General features: G+C 44.3%; 1 protein-coding gene across 1 annotated transcript in view; it reads right to left on the bottom strand.

Annotated features, from left to right (window-relative positions):
* The window catches only part of cntn4 (contactin 4), a 369,932-nt gene that overhangs the window by 335,992 nt on the left and 14,921 nt on the right, over positions 1 to 19,019 (bottom strand). The gene's annotated exons all lie outside the window — the stretch shown is intronic.

Raw genomic sequence — 19,019 nt, 5'->3', positions numbered from 1 at the left:
TTCGTTGAGCAGCCTGATGGCCTGGGGATCAGGGTTTCCGTTAGAAAAAATTGTTGCCGGCCTCAGTGTCCGGTAGATTTCAATCTACCGGTCAAATGAGAGAAATTCCGGTCAGAGTTTATTGAGCTTAAAAACAATTGATAGGCAAAAGAATGACAACAAAACAAAAGAATGACATCATCAAGGCATGTAGATTTATAATATTTTTACTTAAAACTAGGCTACTTTTGCGTATAAAGTCATTATATTCCAAATAAAATAAGTCCCGAGACTCGTGCTGCTGCCGACTTTAAATCAAATAGGTGTCTGTGGGCAGTCGCCCGACATTAATAAACAACAGTCTGTTATAATCACATTTTTATGAGCTAACGAATTCCGTTATATTGGACATTTGTATTAATTATATCAAGCGAAGAACTGAGAAATTTGGCAGAGAGAGACGGCAACATTATCGTGGGTTTGCGTGACGACTCTCTCTCTCTCCACCTCCCAATGACTTATTTGCGAGAGTATGTCGATGCAGAGCAGCAGATTCAGCTGTTATTGGCTCTTTTCTGGGGACCGCACAGCAGCGCCCCCCACCCAACATTGAATTGAAAATGGCTGAATTGGAGTACTGCTGGAGTACTGCATTGTGCTGCTGCTGCTCCGGCTCTGCAGCTTCACAAAAGTTTGCACACCCAGCACCAAGCTCTCGCTGACAACGTCGTTGTCATTATTAGAAGCAACGATGAAACAAATGTAATGATTGTTTCGTTCATCGCATAGGCTATTTAATTTTAGCCTATTTTAATACAATTCAAATAATCAAATTGTGCTTAGACTCAGGGAATTATTTTCACCGGACATTAAGACCGGAGAGATTAAATATGTCGGACTTCAACAGATTTTGCCGGTCAAATACCGGTAATTACCGGCTAACGGAAACGCTGCTGGGGATAGAAGCTTTTTCTGAGTCTTTCTGTGCTCGCCTTGAGACTCCGGTATCGCTTGCCTGACCGCAGCAGTTCAAAGAGGCAGTTGTTCGGGTGGCTGGAGTCCTTGATGATTCTCTTAGCCTTACCCCTGCACCGCTTGTTGTAAATGTTCTGGAGGGTGGGGAGCCCCCCTCCAATTGTGCGTTCGGCTGAACGTGTCACTCTTTGTAGTCTGCTTCGGTCTTGTGCAGTGCTATTCCCAAACCAGGAGGTGATGTTGCCAGTCAGGATAAGACTTATGTCTCTAATTCTCATATTGGCGCACTCTTCCAATTCCCCTCACAACCCTCACCCTCACCAAACTGAGTCATCTCAAAACGTGCATATCAGAGATTTCCAGCTGCATAACAATGTGGCAATTGTCACCAGGCCACACAGTGGTTGGAGCCCAGCCTCAAAACGGCTTAAGATCCTGAGGTAGAAAAACGCTGCCCCTGAGTACCCGACCAGAAATACAAAACAATGAACCTTTTCGAAAAACAAAAACCTACAGAGTGTTCCATAGACTCACAGGAACCGTGCAAAAGTGCCCAAACAGTGAAGAAATAGCAAAATAGCTCCCCCCCAATAAAATTCCCCCAGTTAAAGTTAAGAAGGACAAGACAAAAGACAAGACAGGCAAGACATTTCCTCCTCCCCCTCCCATGAGACCGCCGGACTCCCCCGAACAAGCACCTCAACCCCGCTCAGCCGCACACGGCGGTCCTGACCTTCTCAGCTGTTGCAAACCACAGGTCAATACCAGCCTGCCCCACCCCAATCACCCGCGCCGTGGATATCTCAAGATAAATCACATCCAACAGTGTTAGGGACCAGTTAATCACTGTGAGCTTCTCAGGCTCCTTCCATCTCAATGCTATTAGCTTCTTCGCTGCTGTGACGCCCGCTAGGACAACCCTTTTTAGTTGTACGGACGCGGGTAGTGTCGTTATATCGTTCAGGAGTAGCGTAACAGCTGTGAATGGGATAGTTAAGCCACACAAATCTGAAAGTTTGTCCGTTATTGACCTCCAGAAGCGGGCCACTGGTGGGCAATCCCAATACATATGCATATAAGTGCCAGCGGCCCTTTGAGAGCACAAAGTGCACCGAGAGTCGGTTACCAGTCCCATAGCAAATAGCTTCCTAGGTGTAAGATAGGTCCTATGAATATAATTAAAATTAATTTGCTGGTGATTGGGGTTGCGGGAAGACAATGCCACATTTGCCCAAACATCATCCCAGTCAAACTCGGGGTCCAACTCCGGGATATCCACACGCCAGATTGTATCCAATGACAAATTTTTATACGTGGATTGAATTAAGAGCGTATAAAAGTCTGAGACAAACCCTCTGGAGGTCGTCCTGTCCACTATGAGCCTGAGGAAGGGGTGTGGTTGCAAAGCTTGAGCCCACGGCACGCCATGCACCCTCAGCGCTGACCTTAGTTGAAGGTAAAGAAAGAAGGACTCGCCGGGAAGATCATAAAATTCTCTTAAAGGGGAACTATTTTACTATTTCTTTCACTATTTGGGCACTTTTACACAATTCCTGTGAGTCTATGGAACACTTCTGTAATATATATATTTTTTTTATTCATTGTTTTGTATTTCTAATCAAGTCCTCAAAAACAGCATTTTTCTACCTCAAGATCTCGAGCTGTTTTGAGCCTGGGCTCCTAAACCACTGCGCAGCGTCGTCTTCGCCTGAACATTAACATGCAGCGGTGTCTTTCTGACATCACATATCAGCACATTTTCAAATGACTCAGTTCAGTGAGGGTGAATATTGTGAGAGGAGAATTGGAAGAATGCGCCAATATGAGAATTTTGAGACATAGATCATATTAATATAAGTTCACATAGCTAGGAAACAATGCTAAACACTCAAAAAGGCCATTTATAAGATAGTTCCCCTTTAAGTCCTGAAATTGGAGAGTCCAGGTGCCATGGGCATTTAACCCCACACGACTTCTGTACATTACGCCACGTTTGGATCACGTGAGTTATGATCGGTCCATACCTCAGTCGGCATTTCGAAATAGGGACAGTGGAGTACACTACATCCTGCAATCTTAGCGGTGAAACCGCCGAGTGTTCAGTATAGACATATGTACAATGTTCGATGCAGAATAGAAGTAACTGAGTTACCATATAATATACAATATACTATGCAGTGTACTAATATACTAATACAATACTATATAGTGCAAAGCAGAAATGGGATGAGGTACAATTTACAGTAAGGTGTACGAGTTGTAGTGCAAATCCTTTATCAATAAATATAAAGTGTGTTTAGGTGATCTAAAGTGTGGAGAGTGGGTGCTGCAGTGTGTTGTTTGTTTAAAGGGGAACTATCTTATAAATGGCCTTTTTGAGTGTTTAGCATTGTTTCCTAGCTATGTGAACTTATATTAATATGATCTATGTCTCAAAATTCTCATATTGGCGCATTCTTCCAATTCTCCTCTCACAATATTCACCCTCACTGAACTGAGTCGTTTGAAAATGTGCCTATATGTGATGTCATATAGTCACTGCTGCATGTTAATGTTCAGGGGAACACGACGCTCAGCAGTGGTTTAGGAGCCCAGGCTCAAAACAGCTCGAAATCTTGAGGTAGAAAAATGCTGTTTTTGAGGACTTGATTAGAAATACAAAACAATGAATAAAAAAAATATATATATTACAGAGGTGTTCCATAGACTCACAGGAATTGTGTAAAAGTGCCCAAATAGTGAAAGAAATAGTAAAATAGTTCCCCTTTAAAGTGAGTGTGTGCGTGTGGATGTGTGTGCTGTGTGCATTTGATGGTTGTTGTATAGTGTTTATTGTTCGTTGAGCAGCCTGATGGCCTGGGGATCAGGGTTTCCGTTAGAAAAAATTGTTGCCGGCCTCAGTGTCCGGTAGATTTCAATCTACCGGTCAAATGAGAGAAATTCCGGTCAGAGTTTATTGAGCTTAAAAACAATTGATAGGCAAAAGAATGACAACAAAACAAAAGAATGACATCATCAAGGCATGTAGATTTATAATATTTTTACTTAAAACTAGGCTACTTTTGCGTATAAAGTCATTATATTCCAAATAAAATAAGTCCCGAGACTCGTGCTGCTGCCGACTTTAAATCAAATAGGTGTCTGTGGGCAGTCGCCCGACATTAATAAACAACAGTCTGTTATAATCACATTTTTATGAGCTAACGAATTCCGTTATATTGGACATTTGTATTAATTATATCAAGCGAAGAACTGAGAAATTTGCCAGAGAGAGACGGCAACATTATCGTGGGTTTGCGTGACGACTCTCTCTCTCTCCACCTCCCAATGACTTATTTGCGAGAGTATGTCGATGCAGAGCAGCAGATTCAGCTGTTATTGGCTCTTTTCTGGGGACCGCACAGCAGCGCCCCCCACCCAACATTGAATTGAAAATGGCTGAATTGGAGTACTGCTGGAGTACTGCATTGTGCTGCTGCTGCTCCGGCTCTGCAGCTTCACAAAAGTTTGCACACCCAGCACCAAGCTCTCGCTGACAACGTCGTTGTCATTATTAGAAGCAACGATGAAACAAATGTAATGATTGTTTCGTTCATCGCATAGGCTATTTAATTTTAGCCTATTTTAATACAATTCAAATAATCAAATTGTGCTTAGACTCAGGGAATTATTTTCACCGGACATTAAGACCGGAGAGATTAAATATGTCGGACTTCAACAGATTTTGCCGGTCAAATACCGGTAACGGAAACGCTGCTGGGGATAGAAGCTTTTTCTGAGTCTTTCTGTGCTCGCCTTGAGACTCCGGTATCGCTTGCCTGACCGCAGCAGTTCAAAGAGGCAGTTGTTCGGGTGGCTGGAGTCCTTGATGATTCTCTTAGCCTTACCCCTGCACCGCTTGTTGTAAATGTTCTGGAGGGTGGGGAGCCCCCCTCCAATTGTGCGTTCGGCTGAACGTGTCACTCTTTGTAGTCTGCTTCGGTCTTGTGCAGTGCTATTCCCAAACCAGGAGGTGATGTTGCCAGTCAGGATAAGACTTATGTCTCTAATTCTCATATTGGCGCACTCTTCCAATTCCCCTCACAACCCTCACCCTCACCAAACTGAGTCATCTCAAAACGTGCATATCAGAGATTTCCAGCTGCATAACAATGTGGCAATTGTCACCAGGCCACACAGTGGTTGGAGCCCAGCCTCAAAACGGCTTAAGATCCTGAGGTAGAAAAACGCTGCCCCTGAGTACCCGACCAGAAATACAAAACAATGAACCTTTTCGAAAAACAAAAACCTACAGAGTGTTCCATAGACTCACAGGAACCGTGCAAAAGTGCCCAAACAGTGAAGAAATAGCAAAATAGCTCCCCCCCAATAAAATTCCCCCAGTTAAAGTTAAGAAGGACAAGACAAAAGACAAGACAGGCAAGACATTTCCTCCTCCCCCTCCCATGAGACCGCCGGACTCCCCCGAACAAGCACCTCAACCCCGCTCAGCCGCACACGGCGGTCCTGACCTTCTCAGCTGTTGCAAACCACAGGTCAATACCAGCCTGCCCCACCCCAATCACCCGCGCCGTGGATATCTCAAGATAAATCACATCCAACAGTGTTAGGGACCAGTTAATCACTGTGAGCTTCTCAGGCTCCTTCCATCTCAATGCTATTAGCTTCTTCGCTGCTGTGACGCCCGCTAGGACAACCCTTTTTAGTTGTACGGACGCGGGTAGTGTCGTTATATCGTTCAGGAGTAGCGTAACAGCTGTGAATGGGATAGTTAAGCCACACAAATCTGAAAGTTTGTCCGTTATTGACCTCCAGAAGCGGGCCACTGGTGGGCAATCCCAATACATATGCATATAAGTGCCAGCGGCCCTTTGAGAGCACAAAGTGCACCGAGAGTCGGTTACCAGTCCCATAGCAAATAGCTTCCTAGGTGTAAGATAGGTCCTATGAATATAATTAAAATTAATTTGCTGGTGATTGGGGTTGCGGGAAGACAATGCCACATTTGCCCAAACATCATCCCAGTCAAACTCGGGGTCCAACTCCGGGATATCCACACGCCAGATTGTATCCAATGACAAATTTTTATACGTGGATTGAATTAAGAGCGTATAAAAGTCTGAGACAAACCCTCTGGAGGTCGTCCTGTCCACTATGAGCCTGAGGAAGGGGTGTGGTTGCAAAGCTTGAGCCCACGGCACGCCATGCACCCTCAGCGCTGACCTTAGTTGAAGGTAAAGAAAGAAGGACTCGCCGGGAAGATCATAAAATTCTCTTAAAGGGGAACTATTTTACTATTTCTTTCACTATTTGGGCACTTTTACACAATTCCTGTGAGTCTATGGAACACTTCTGTAATATATATATTTTTTTTATTCATTGTTTTGTATTTCTAATCAAGTCCTCAAAAACAGCATTTTTCTACCTCAAGATCTCGAGCTGTTTTGAGCCTGGGCTCCTAAACCACTGCGCAGCGTCGTCTTCGCCTGAACATTAACATGCAGCGGTGTCTTTCTGACATCACATATCAGCACATTTTCAAATGACTCAGTTCAGTGAGGGTGAATATTGTGAGAGGAGAATTGGAAGAATGCGCCAATATGAGAATTTTTAGACATAGATCATATTAATATAAGTTCACATAGCTAGGAAACAATGCTAAACACTCAAAAAGGCCATTTATAAGATAGTTCCCCTTTAAGTCCTGAAATTGGAGAGTCCAGGTGCCATGGGCATTTAACCCCACACGACTTCTGTACATTACGCCACGTTTGGATCACGTGAGTTATGATCGGTCCATACCTCAGTCGGCATTTCGAAATAGGGACAGTGGAGTACACTACATCCTGCAATCTTAGCGGTGAAACCGCTGAGTGTTCAGTATAGACATATGTACAATGTTCGATGCAGAATAGAAGTAACTGAGTTACCATATAATATACAATATACTATGCAGTGTACTAATATACTAATACAATACTATATAGTGCAAAGCAGAAATGGGATGAGGTACAATTTACAGTAAGGTGTACGAGTTGTAGTGCAAATCCTTTATCAATAAATATAAAGTGTGTTTAGGTGATCTAAAGTGTGGAGAGTGGGTGCTGCAGTGTGTTGTTTGTTTAAAGTGAGTGTGTGCGTGTGGATGTGTGTGCTGTGTGCATTTGATGGTTGTTGTATAGTGTTTATTGTTCGTTGAGCAGCCTGATGGCCTGGGGATCAGGGTTGCCGGCCTCAGTGTCCGGTAGATTTCAATCTACCGGTCAAATGAGAGAAATTCCGGTCAGAGTTTATTGAGCTTAAAAACAATTGATAGGCAAAAGAATGACAACAAAACAAAAGAATGACATCATCAAGGCATGTAGATTTATAATATTTTTACTTAAAACTAGGCTACTTTTGCGTATAAAGTCATTATATTCCAAATAAAATAAGTCCCGAGACTCGTGCTGCTGCCGACTTTAAATCAAATAGGTGTCTGTGGGCAGTCGCCCGACATTAATAAACAACAGTCTGTTATAATCACATTTTTATGAGCTAACGAATTCCGTTATATTGGACATTTGTATTAATTATATCAAGCGAAGAACTGAGAAATTTGGCAGAGAGAGACGGCAACATTATCGTGGGTTTGCGTGACGACTCTCTCTCTCTCCACCTCCCAATGACTTATTTGCGAGAGTATGTCGATGCAGAGCAGCAGATTCGGCTGTTATTGGCTCTTTTCTGGGGACCGCACAGCAGCGCCCCCCACCCAACATTGAATTGAAAATGGCTGAATTGGAGTACTGCTGGAGTACTGCATTGTGCTGCTGCTGCTCCGGCTCTGCAGCTTCACAAAAGTTTGCACACCCAGCACCAAGCTCTCGCTGACAACGTCGTTGTCATTATTAGAAGCAACAATGAAACAAATGTAATGATTGTTTCGTTCATCGCATAGGCTATTTAATTTTAGCCTATTTTAATACAATTCAAATAATCAAATTGTGCTTAGACTCAGGGAATTATTTTCACCGGACATTAAGACCGGAGAGATTAAATATGTCGGACTTCAACAGATTTTGCCGGTCAAATACCGGTAATTACCGGCTAACGGAAACGCTGCTGGGGATAGAAGCTTTTTCTGAGTCTTTCTGTGCTCGCCTTGAGACTCGGTATCGCTTGCCTGACCGCAGCAGTTCAAAGAGGCAGTTGTTCGGGTGGCTGGAGTCCTTGATGATTCTCTTAGCCTTACCCCTGCACCGCTTGTTGTAAATGTTCTGGAGGGTGGGGAGCCCCCCTCCAATTGTGCGTTCGGCTGAACGTGTCACTCTTTGTAGTCTGCTTCGGTCTTGTGCAGTGCTATTCCCAAACCAGGAGGTGATGTTGCCAGTCAGGATGCTCTCTATTGTACATAAGTAGAAGTTCTTAAGGATCTTCTGACTGACTTGGAACTTCCTTAGGCGCCTGAGGAAGTAGAGGCGTTGTCGTGCCTTCTTCACAACACTGTCAATGTGTGTGGTCCATGTCAAGTCCTCGGATATGTGGGCTCTGAGGTACTTAAAACTGTTCACTCTCTCAACCGGTGCCCCGTCGATGCTGAGGGGGCTGTAGTCCTTGACCCCCGACCTCCTAAAGTCCACAATCACCTCCTTTGTTTTGCTGACGTTCAGGGAGAGGCTGTTCTCCTGGCACCATCCCGCCAGGACCTTGACCTCTTCCAGGTAGGCCCTCTCGTCGTTTGCAGAGATCTGGCCCACCACTACTGTGTCGTCAGCAAATTTGATGATTGTGTTGTTACTCCGCTGAGCCACACAGTCGTGTGTGTACAGGGAGTAGAGAAGGGGACTCAGAACACAGCCCTGGGGGGCCCCTATGTTGAGGGTGATGGATGAGGAGGTGCAGTTGCCTGCTCTCACCACCTGGGGTCTGCCCGTCAGGAAGTCCAAGACCCACTGGCAGAGGTCATAGTTCAAGCCCAGGTCCCTGAGCTTGGCTATGAGTTTGGAGGGGACTATGGTATTGAATGCCGAGCTGTAGTCGATGAATAGCATTCTCACATAGTTCCCCTTCCTCTTGTCCAGGTGTGATGCTGCTGTGTGCAGCACATGGGCTATGGCGTCCTCCGTGGACCTGTTGGGGCGGTATGCAAATTGCAGGGGGTCCAGGTTGATGGGGAGGGAGGAGCAGATTGTAGCCCTTTACTAGCTTCTCAAAGCACTTCATGGCTATGGAGGTGAGAGCTACAGGGCGGTAGTCGTTGAGGCAAGCAGGCTTGGATTTTTTAGGTACAGGGATGATAGTGGACTTCTTCAGGCAGGTGGGGATGACAGCCTGTTCTAAGGACAGGTTAAATATGTCAGTGAATACCGGGGCCAGTTGGTCGGCACAGACTTTTAGGACGTGGCCGGGGATGACGTCCGGTCCTGCTGCCTTCCTGATATTCACTTTTTTAAAGGTCCGCCTCACCTCACCAAGCAGACCTCAGTCTCATTAATACCGTCATCAAGCAGACCTCAGTCTCACTAATACTGTCATCAAGCAGACCTCAGTCTCACTATTACTGTCATCAAGCAGACCTCAGTCTCACTAATACTGTCATCAAGCAGACCTCAGTCTCATTAATACTGTCATCAAGCAGACCTCAGTCTCATTAATACTGTCATCAAGCAGACCTCAGTCTCACTATTACTGTCATCAAGCAGACCTCAGTCTCACTAATACTGTCATCAAGCAGACCTCAGTCTCATTAATACTGTCATCAAGCAGACCTCAGTCTCATTAATACTGTCATCAAGCAGACCTCAGTCTCACTAATACTGTCATCAAGCGGACCTCATTCTCATTAATACTGTCATCAAGCAGACATCTCACAAATACTGTCATCAAACAGACCTCAGCCTCACTATTACTGTCATCAAGCAGACATCTCACTAATACTGTCATCAAGCAGACCTCAGTCTCACTAATACTGTCATCAAGCAGACCTCAGTCTCACTAATATTGTCATCAAGCCGACATCTCACTATTACTGTCATCAAGCAGACATCTCACTAATACTGTCATCAAGCAGACCTCAGTCTCACTAATATTGTCATCAAGCAGACATCTCACTATTACTGTCATCAAGCAGACATCTCACTAATACTGTCATCAATCAGACCTCAGTCTTAATACTGTCATCAAGCAGACCTCAGTCTTATTAATACTGTCATCAAGCAGACCTCAGTCTCATTAATACTGTCACCAACCAGACCTCAGTCTCACTATTACTGTCATCAAACAGACCTCAGTCTCACTATTACTGTCATCAAGCAGACCTCAGTCTCATTAATACTGTCATCAAGCAGACCTCAGTCTCACTAATACTGTCATCAAGCAGACCTCAGTCTCACTATTACTGTCATCAAGCAGACCCTCAGTCTCACTATTACTGTCACCAAACAGACCTCAGTCTCACTAATACTGTCACCAAGCAGACCTGAGTCTCATTAATACTGTCACCAAGCAGACCTCAGTCTCACTAATACTGTCACCAAGCAGACATCTCACTATTACTGTCACCAAGCAGACTTCAATCTCACATACTGTCACCAAGCAGACCTCAGTCTCACTAATACTGTCACCAAGCAGACCTCAGTCTCACTAATACTGTCACCAAGCAGACATCTCACTAATACTGTCATCAAGCAGACATCTCACTTGTAACTGAGGGGTACAATTCCCTGACTGTATTATATAAGTATGGTATCATTAAACCACTACTGTCTTATGTACATTACTACTGGCCATACAGTACACAGGTATATGATATGAACACCTCCACAATGTCACGGTTCCACACAAAACTGGGTTTAAGAATATTTATTAGCAGCAATGATAGTATATATAACAATACTTTACGTAGGGTGCGCTTATAAGGCAAAGGAATGTGCGTAAGCAAATCAATAACGTATGTCCATTCTCATATTACGCAGGAGATAATGAATACAACCTGAATCTTAGGAATTATATCTATGGTACTCTAGTAAGGCAGCGGGAGATACTGGTAGGGTCCCTCCGGTTGTAGGCCAGCAAGGGGAGAGGATTTGTCGGTAGTAGAGTCTGGGTCAACGATGAATAGAGAGACTCCAAGTACAGGAGACGGTGCAATAATCTCTTGATCCGCAGACGAATAACAGCTGTTCTCCGTGGCATGCAGCTCCGCATGGAAGAAAGCTAGCCAGCCTCAGGCTTCTGAGAGGCGGGATCGACGTTGCTCCTCACAGGGTAAATCCCACACAATTGTGGGTGTAGGCGATTCTCCGCTCCATCAATTACAGGACCAAAGCAAATATAATCCAGCCGAAAAGGGCTATGTAGTCGTCGGGTAGATTATCCAGTGTACATGTCCACACGGTCCTCGTCTAGGGCTCCTCGGGTGAAAGCGCCAGGGTAAGCAGCCCAGCCTGGATAAGCACACTAGCTGGTACGAGGAAACGTTGGTGATGCTGGTCACTGTAGAACGGTAGCCGCACGATACACTATACATAAATAGACTATTACTGAATTAATAGAATAGGTCGAACTCGACGGTACAGCGTTAAACTCTGATACTTCAGCTATTAATTCGCACGCGGTCTCAATGCTCTATTTGGGGCCAAACAGGCCATACTTCACCGCACGTTGTATCGTGGGTGAGGCTTCAACTTATTGGGTAACATACTTCTGTATTCACCTGCGCCGTATTTATACGTTAGGTGAACAAACTAGTACCAGCCCTATTCCTGTCTCGTATCCTTGCGCAGAGCCGTTCATGCCCAGGCATGTCTTTGACGGTGACTTTGAACTAGACCCTGGGGGTATGGCCGTGGCGCCTAGGGACCGCTGTCCAATAGGAGAACGACATATTATGGTCTGTACTAGGTTAAAGGGATATTCCGTGTATATGTACAAGGAATACACAAGGGATATCAAACGATATACAAATATTATGCAATATATATCAATCAATAAATATATATATTCGGTTTAATCTGATCCTTCGTAACATCACTAATACTGTCACCAAGCAGACATCTCACTATTACTGTCATCAAGCAGACATCTCACTATTGCTGTCATCAAGCAGACATCTCACTATTACTGTCATCAAGCAGGGATCTCATTAATACTGTCATCAAGCAGACATCTCACTATTACTGTCATCAAGCAGGCATCTCATTAATACTGTCATCAAGCAGACCTCAGTCTCACTAATACTGTCATCAAGCAGATCTCTCACCAATACTGTCATCAAGCAGACCTCAGCCTCACTAATACTGTCATCAAGCAGACCTCAGCCTCACTAATACTGTCATCAAGCAGACCTCAGTCTCACTATTACTGTCATCAATCAGACCTCAGCCTCACATACTGTCATCAAGCAGACCTCAGCCTCACTAATACTGTCATCAAGCAGACCTCAGCCTCACTAATACTGTCATCAAGCAGACCTCAGCCTCACTAATACTGTCATCAAGCAGACCTCAGTCTCACTATTACTGTCATCAATCAGACCTCAGCCTCACATACTGTCATCAAGCAGACCTCAGCCTCACTATTACTGTCATCAAGCAGACCTCAGCCTCACTATTACTGTCATCAATCAGACCTCAGTCTCACATACTGTCATCAAGCAGACCTCAGCCCTAATGCAAGACTTATCAAATGAGAGAATAACGTTTTGCAGAACAAAGTCTCAATATTATGACAATAATATTGTCCAGTACCAGAATACATGGTACTGTACCGTAACCGTACTTTATTTATATTTCTATGACTGCTCTTCTCGGCAAAGATACAGGAGCAGATATGAAAACATACAGAAAGAAGAGACGCTGACAGCGGGCTATTTTCCATTCTGATACGGTCGTCTCCTTGAACAAAAGCAGCGGATTAGATCATCTAACCCACCTCCCAGAGTAATCTACTCCTCATCAACACATGGTAATGAAGCGGGGACAGCTGCGCCTGTTAGCCGGGCACACGTGGACAAAGGCCCCGTGGGGCCAAAGGGCCACAGAGTCTGGCCTGGCGGCAGCAGGCTCAGCTGGCGTTGCTCCAGCAGCCTCACCACGGGCTGCTCAGCAAGTGGAATGACAAGAGGTCAATGTTCACCCTGCAACTAGAGAGAGAAGAGTGATGGAGAGAGAGGGGGAGGGAGAGAGGGAGGGAGAGAGAGAGAGAGAGAGAGAGAGAGAGAGGGGGAGGGAGAGAGAGAGAAACAGAGAGAGAGAGAAACAGAGAGAGGGAGAGAGAGAGAGAGAGAAACAGAGAGAGGGAGAGAGAGAGAGAGAGAGAGGAGAGAGAGAGAGAGAGAGAGAGAGAGAGAGAGAGAGAGAGAGAGAGAGAGAGAGAGAGAGAGAGAGAGAGAGAGAGGGGGGGGGGAGGGAGAGAGAGAGAAACAGAGAGAGAGAAACAGAGAGAGGGAGAGAGAGAGAGAGAGAGAGAGAGAGAGAGAGAGAGAGAGAGAGAGAGAGAGAGAGAGAGAGAGAGAGAGAGAGAGAGAGAGAGAGAGAGGGGGGGGAGGGAGAGAGGGGGGAGGGAGAGAGATAGAGAGATAAACAGAGAGAGAGAAAAAACAGAGAGAGGGAGGGAGAGAGGGAGAGAGAGAGAAACAGAGATAGATAGGGAGAGAGAGAGAAACAGAGAGAGGGAGGGAGAGAGAGAGAGAGAAACAGAGATAGATAGGGGGAGAGAGAGAGAGAGAGAGAGAGAGAGAGAGAGAGAGAGAGAGAGAGAGAGGAGAGAGAGAGAGAGAGAGAGAGAGAGAGAGAGAAGGAGAGAGAGAGGGAGAGAGAGAGAGAGAGAGAGAGAGAGAGAGAGAGAGAGAGAGAGAGAGAGAGAAGAAGGGGGGGCTCTACTGGAAGAGACCTTGACATCCAATAAGACCATCTGACATGCATGACAATCTAGGTGCAACTAATGAATGCCCTTCATGGGCAAGTGGGCAGGAGAGGAGGTTAGCCACACGCTGAGATTGCGACATTTCGGATGGCACTTACCGTTACCACGCTGGGGAGCGCACTGCCGTTGTCAAATGAAAATATTAAAATATATATGTAATATATACATGTAAATATGTGGTATATTTACCACACTGTTGTACATGTGCAGCACTAATGGCGAGACATCAATCACAGCTTTTGTCTCTGTTTGTCTCTGTTTTCAGCTGTTCCTATTCCATCTTATATGCATTTCTCTTGAAGCTGTAATTGATGACATCATGATCAGGTTAATAGTTTGCTTGCCATAAGGGTAAAGGTGGCTGTGGGCAGGTGCCTGTTCGTCATGAATTAGGCCTACTGCTCAGGGCTGGGTTACCCAGTTCCGATGTACCTTAACGTTCCATAAAGGTTTCTAAGGTATACCTTTCAAAGTCTTTCCCGGACTATACGTTAGCAGTTGCCTTAAGGGACAGCTGCAAAGGTACATCGTACATTGGAGGTGTCCTTCACTGTGGCGCTGACAAGTGTATCTATCGATACCAAGCTTATGAATGAAGCTTTAATATAGTGAGTTTTGTCATAACAAATTAATCTAGTAATAATATATCTAAACTATGCCTAGATAATCTGCTAATCTATTTAAGAGTCAAGACGAGACCTTGTGATACAGTAGTTCCAATAAAGTAGTTATTTTATTAATCCCCTTGGTGAAATCCGTCCTCTGCATTTGACCCATTCTAAGTATTTAGGAGCAGGGGGCAGCCACACAGCTCGGCGCCTGAGGACCAACTCCAGTTGTAATGCCAGTACCGTGGTCAAGGGCAGTGGCAGTATATACCTAGCAGCATACATGTGTTTTTATGGTGTGGGGGAAATCTGAGTACCCAGAGGAAACCCACACAAACACGGGGAAAACATGCAACCTCCACACAGAAAGACACAAACACGAGGAGAACATGCAGACTCCACACAGAAAGACACAAACACGAGGTGAACATGCAGACTCCATAGAGAAAGACACAAACATGAGGTGAACATGCAGACTCCACACAGAAAGACACAAACACGAGGTGAACATGCAGACTCCATAGAGAAAGACACAAACATGAGGTGAACATGCAGACTCCACACAGAAAGACACAAACACGAGGAGAACATGCAGACTCCACACAGAAAGACACAAACATGAGGTGAACATGCAGACTCCATACAGAAAGACCTCCTGCTGCGGTTTGAACCCAGGGCCTTCCTGCTGTGAGACAACAGCACTAACCACTAAGCCACCTTATAGCTCAATGAAATGATAAGGTAGCAGTCCCTATAGGACAAGGTATTGCTATTTTTTCATTAACATCATTCATGGAGCTGTAATTAACACAACACATAGACATTGGGTCTCATTCACCAAGGACTTACGATAAAAAGGGCTTTCTCTTAGGGCCATTTGAGACCTTTTCGGGCCGATTTTGGGATTCACCAACCGTCCCAATAAAACACATATAATTAATATTATATTATAATATATTGTCTATATTCATGTCTTGCCCGAAAAGGTCTTAAATGGCCCTAAGAGAAAGCCCTTTTTGTCATAAGTCCGTTGGAGAATGAGACCCAAATTGTCCCTGATGACATCGCTGGTGGCCATATTCAAACTAATTTACTCTAAATAGCTGTCATACTAAATTAATGTGTGCAAAGCGGTTTAGAGTTTTTGGATGTGTGTGGGTTCATGTGCAAAATAAATCAGCATTGTTTTTGGTGAAGTGCTCCTTTAAAGGAAGTCAGCAAAAGAAGGGGATGTGGAAGCGAACTGAACACAGCCTGAACACAGCCTAGTCCACAGCCTGACACACAAACAGTGGCAGGAGCCAGCAGAGGGAATAATATAACACAGCCTGTTAATTATTTCTTTTCTAGACAGATATTTATGGATGGCTTTTATTATTTGCATAGGAATGCAAATTATTGGGACAAGCAATGCATGTTACTTAAGAAAGGATAGGCTAAATGCAATAGTATTATCAAATCTTAGAAGGTCTACTTTATTATCATCATTATGAATAGATTAGACATAGGTGAGAATACATCAATATTCTCATGATTCACTCTGCACAGACGAATTGTTTTGATCATTCATTCTCATGAAGTTGAACTAATGATGTAATTTGCTAAACGTTTGTCTAATAAGGCTAAACCTGTGACAGGCCGAGTGCATTGCTAAGGGACAGCTACAAGTGCCTCAGACCACCCTTCTAAAAGGTATCAGTTCAGAAGGTATACCTTAGCTAAGGAGGCCCTGGGAAACTAAAGTTAGATCTCAAGGCAGAGGCAGAGCGTATGGCGCTCGTAGCACGAGGCTCTGGGAAACCCAGTCCAGGTTTTCTCAGGTGTCTGTTGTTCTCCATTACTTTATAAATTCTGTTCAACTGAACCAATCTGTTGGAGCAGGCTACCACAGCAATAAATAATAGGATTCTGACCTTGACCTACGGCAACAAAATTGGTCTCGGATAAGTCTCAGTTTAGCAATCATTTACACAACAAAGCATTTTTCTATTTAAGACCGAAGCTTGTAACAGATGTTTACTTGAGTAAAATCATAGAATTAATGTAAAATCAACACAAAGAAAGTATATTTAGATTCAAAGACTATTTTAGTAGCTTTCTTTGAATACAGTTTCTCTCCTGTGAAATACTAATGTTCAACAAAACCATCAACATTGACTCAGCTAGACCTCTCTCTTACTGTATATCCGCGGCGCTAAGATTGAAGATTTTTCACTCCATAGATTAATCTAGATTAATTTATTTTAATGCTTTAAATAATTTTAATTAATCTCCAAAGTTAAAGCATTCATTTTGACAGCCCTAATATTTATATACAGTATATTTCTTTCCAAACTTCTTTCCAAACTATCAACCTAAACTAATACATATATATATATATATATGCGATTCAGGTGATGCATTTCTCTAACATGTGATATATATATATAAATCTGTTCAATGTCGGACAAATGTAAAGTGATCTCACTAGTGGAGTCCAGTAGGTGATAATGAAACTTGTGCTCATCCCTAGGCAGCACTGGGACATGAGCAGAAATGCCACGGTCATGTGCTCAATGTGTGCTGCTCCTAGCAGACTGTGGCTAACGCTGGGCGACACATGGCTACACAGCTCCTCCAGCTACGAACAGTAGCTGTTTCAGCAAGACTGCACTATTAGCCTACAGCTCCTACTGCCAAGCTGACCATGAGGAGGCGCAGGCGTCCATTTGTGCCGGCTGTGAGTTGGTACCATAGTGACTCCCTCTGGCTAGCCTACGGCGAGTCATGTCTGTTAGGATCATGGGTTTTAGGTGGTACTGATGTTCCCAATGGCGATATGATGCTGACAACTACAACGGTTTTACTGAAGAAGAAGATGATGATGATGATGTTGATGATTATGATGATGATGATGATGATGATGATGATGACGATGATGATGATGATGATGATGATGATGATGATGATGATGATGATTATGATGATGATGCTAATGATTGTATTGTGTTTTCACGTAGACTGATTTCCTGGTGGTGGTTATGGTTAAACTACTGATGACATTTTTGATGATTGTAGTAGCATTATGATTTTTGGTTGGCTTTCATCTGGCACTCTTCATTGATCAATCGATCGATCTGTCTCTGCTCTCGAACCACATGTCGCTTTGAATCCCTAGTATGTCTCCTGCTTGAGCCTCCTCTTTTATGTCTCCTACTAGAGCCTCCTCGCTTATGTCTCCTGCTAGAGCTTCCTCTTGTATGTCTCCTACTAGAGCTTCCTCTTTTATGTCTCCTGCTAGAGCTTCCTATTTTATGTCTCCTGCTAGAGCCTCCTCTCTTTTATGTCTCCTGCTAGAGCCTCCTCTTTTATGTCTCATACTAGAGCCTCCTCGCTTATGTCTCCTGCTAGAGCTTCCTCTTGTATGTCTCCTGCTAGAGCTTCCTCTTTTATGTCTCCTGCTAGAGCTTCCTATTTTATGTCTCCTGCTAGAGCCTCCTCTTTTATGTCTCCTGCTAGAGCCTCCTCTCTTTTATGTCTCCTGCTAGAGCCTCCTCTTTTATGTCTCCTGCTAGAGCTTCCTCTCTTTTATGTCTCCTGCTAGAGCCTCCTCTTTTATGTCTCCTGCTAGAGCCTCCTCTTTTATGTCTCCTGTTAGAGCCTCCTATTTTATGTCTCCTACTAGAGCCTCCTCTCTTTTATGTCTCCTGTTAGAGATTCCTATTTTATGTCTCCTGCTAGAGCTTCCTCTTTTATGTCTCCTGCTAGAGCTTCCTCTTTTATGTCTCTAGTTAGAGCTTCCTCTTTTATGTCTCCTGCTAGAGCCTCCTCTGCTATGTCCCCCCTACTGTATCAAAATAAAGGTGAAGCGCTGGGGGGAGCAGACTGTCCGCTGTCCGCTATCCTAAAAAGAAAGGAGATTTCCAGAGTCCTTCTCATCTCTCGTATCTTCTCACAGTATTGTGCTCCACCCCCCCCCCCCCCCCCCTCACCCCCAATGCAATATTTACAGCTGCTTCTGACTGCTGCCAAAGACCAGTGGCAATGCTGACAAGCAAATAGTTTGAAGGAGAGAAAAAAAAATACAGCACCTAATCTTTAGTCCAATAGCAAGTGACAGCAAATGAATTTGCTGAGCTTACCTCAGCATAAACAAGATAACACTCAAGGGGCCCCGGCTCTTATAGCAGGTGAATCCACTTTTTGAAATCCAGTATTCATTCAACCCTTGATTCCCGGGGCCTCACATAACCGTCTCCCCTGGCAGCCTTTAGGAGTCATCCTGATAGCACGTCTTCAGACAGGCCAAATCAAACGTCCTGAGTGGACGGTTTCCTGAGGCAGGTAGGGTTCATTTAAAGATATCCTCGCTCTGCGGTTAAGATAATACAAGACACACACACGTGCAGGGGGCTCTTACGAGTGGAACGGACACACTGAATACACACGAAGCGTGGAGGGAAGGAAAGCCTCATTGGATGTCTAGGGAAGCCTGTCCAGAGAAAAGGCAATGAAAAAATATCCCCCCCTCCCAAAAAATATAAAATAACCATCATAAACGGGTTCAAGGTC

Source organism: Notolepis coatsorum (assembly GCF_963971535.1).
Source record: "Notolepis coatsorum genome assembly, chromosome: 6".
Classification (NCBI taxonomy): domain Eukaryota; kingdom Metazoa; phylum Chordata; class Actinopteri; order Aulopiformes; family Paralepididae; genus Notolepis; species Notolepis coatsorum.
Note: the sequence above shows the minus strand (reverse complement) of the source record. Positions and strands in the feature narration are given on the sequence as shown.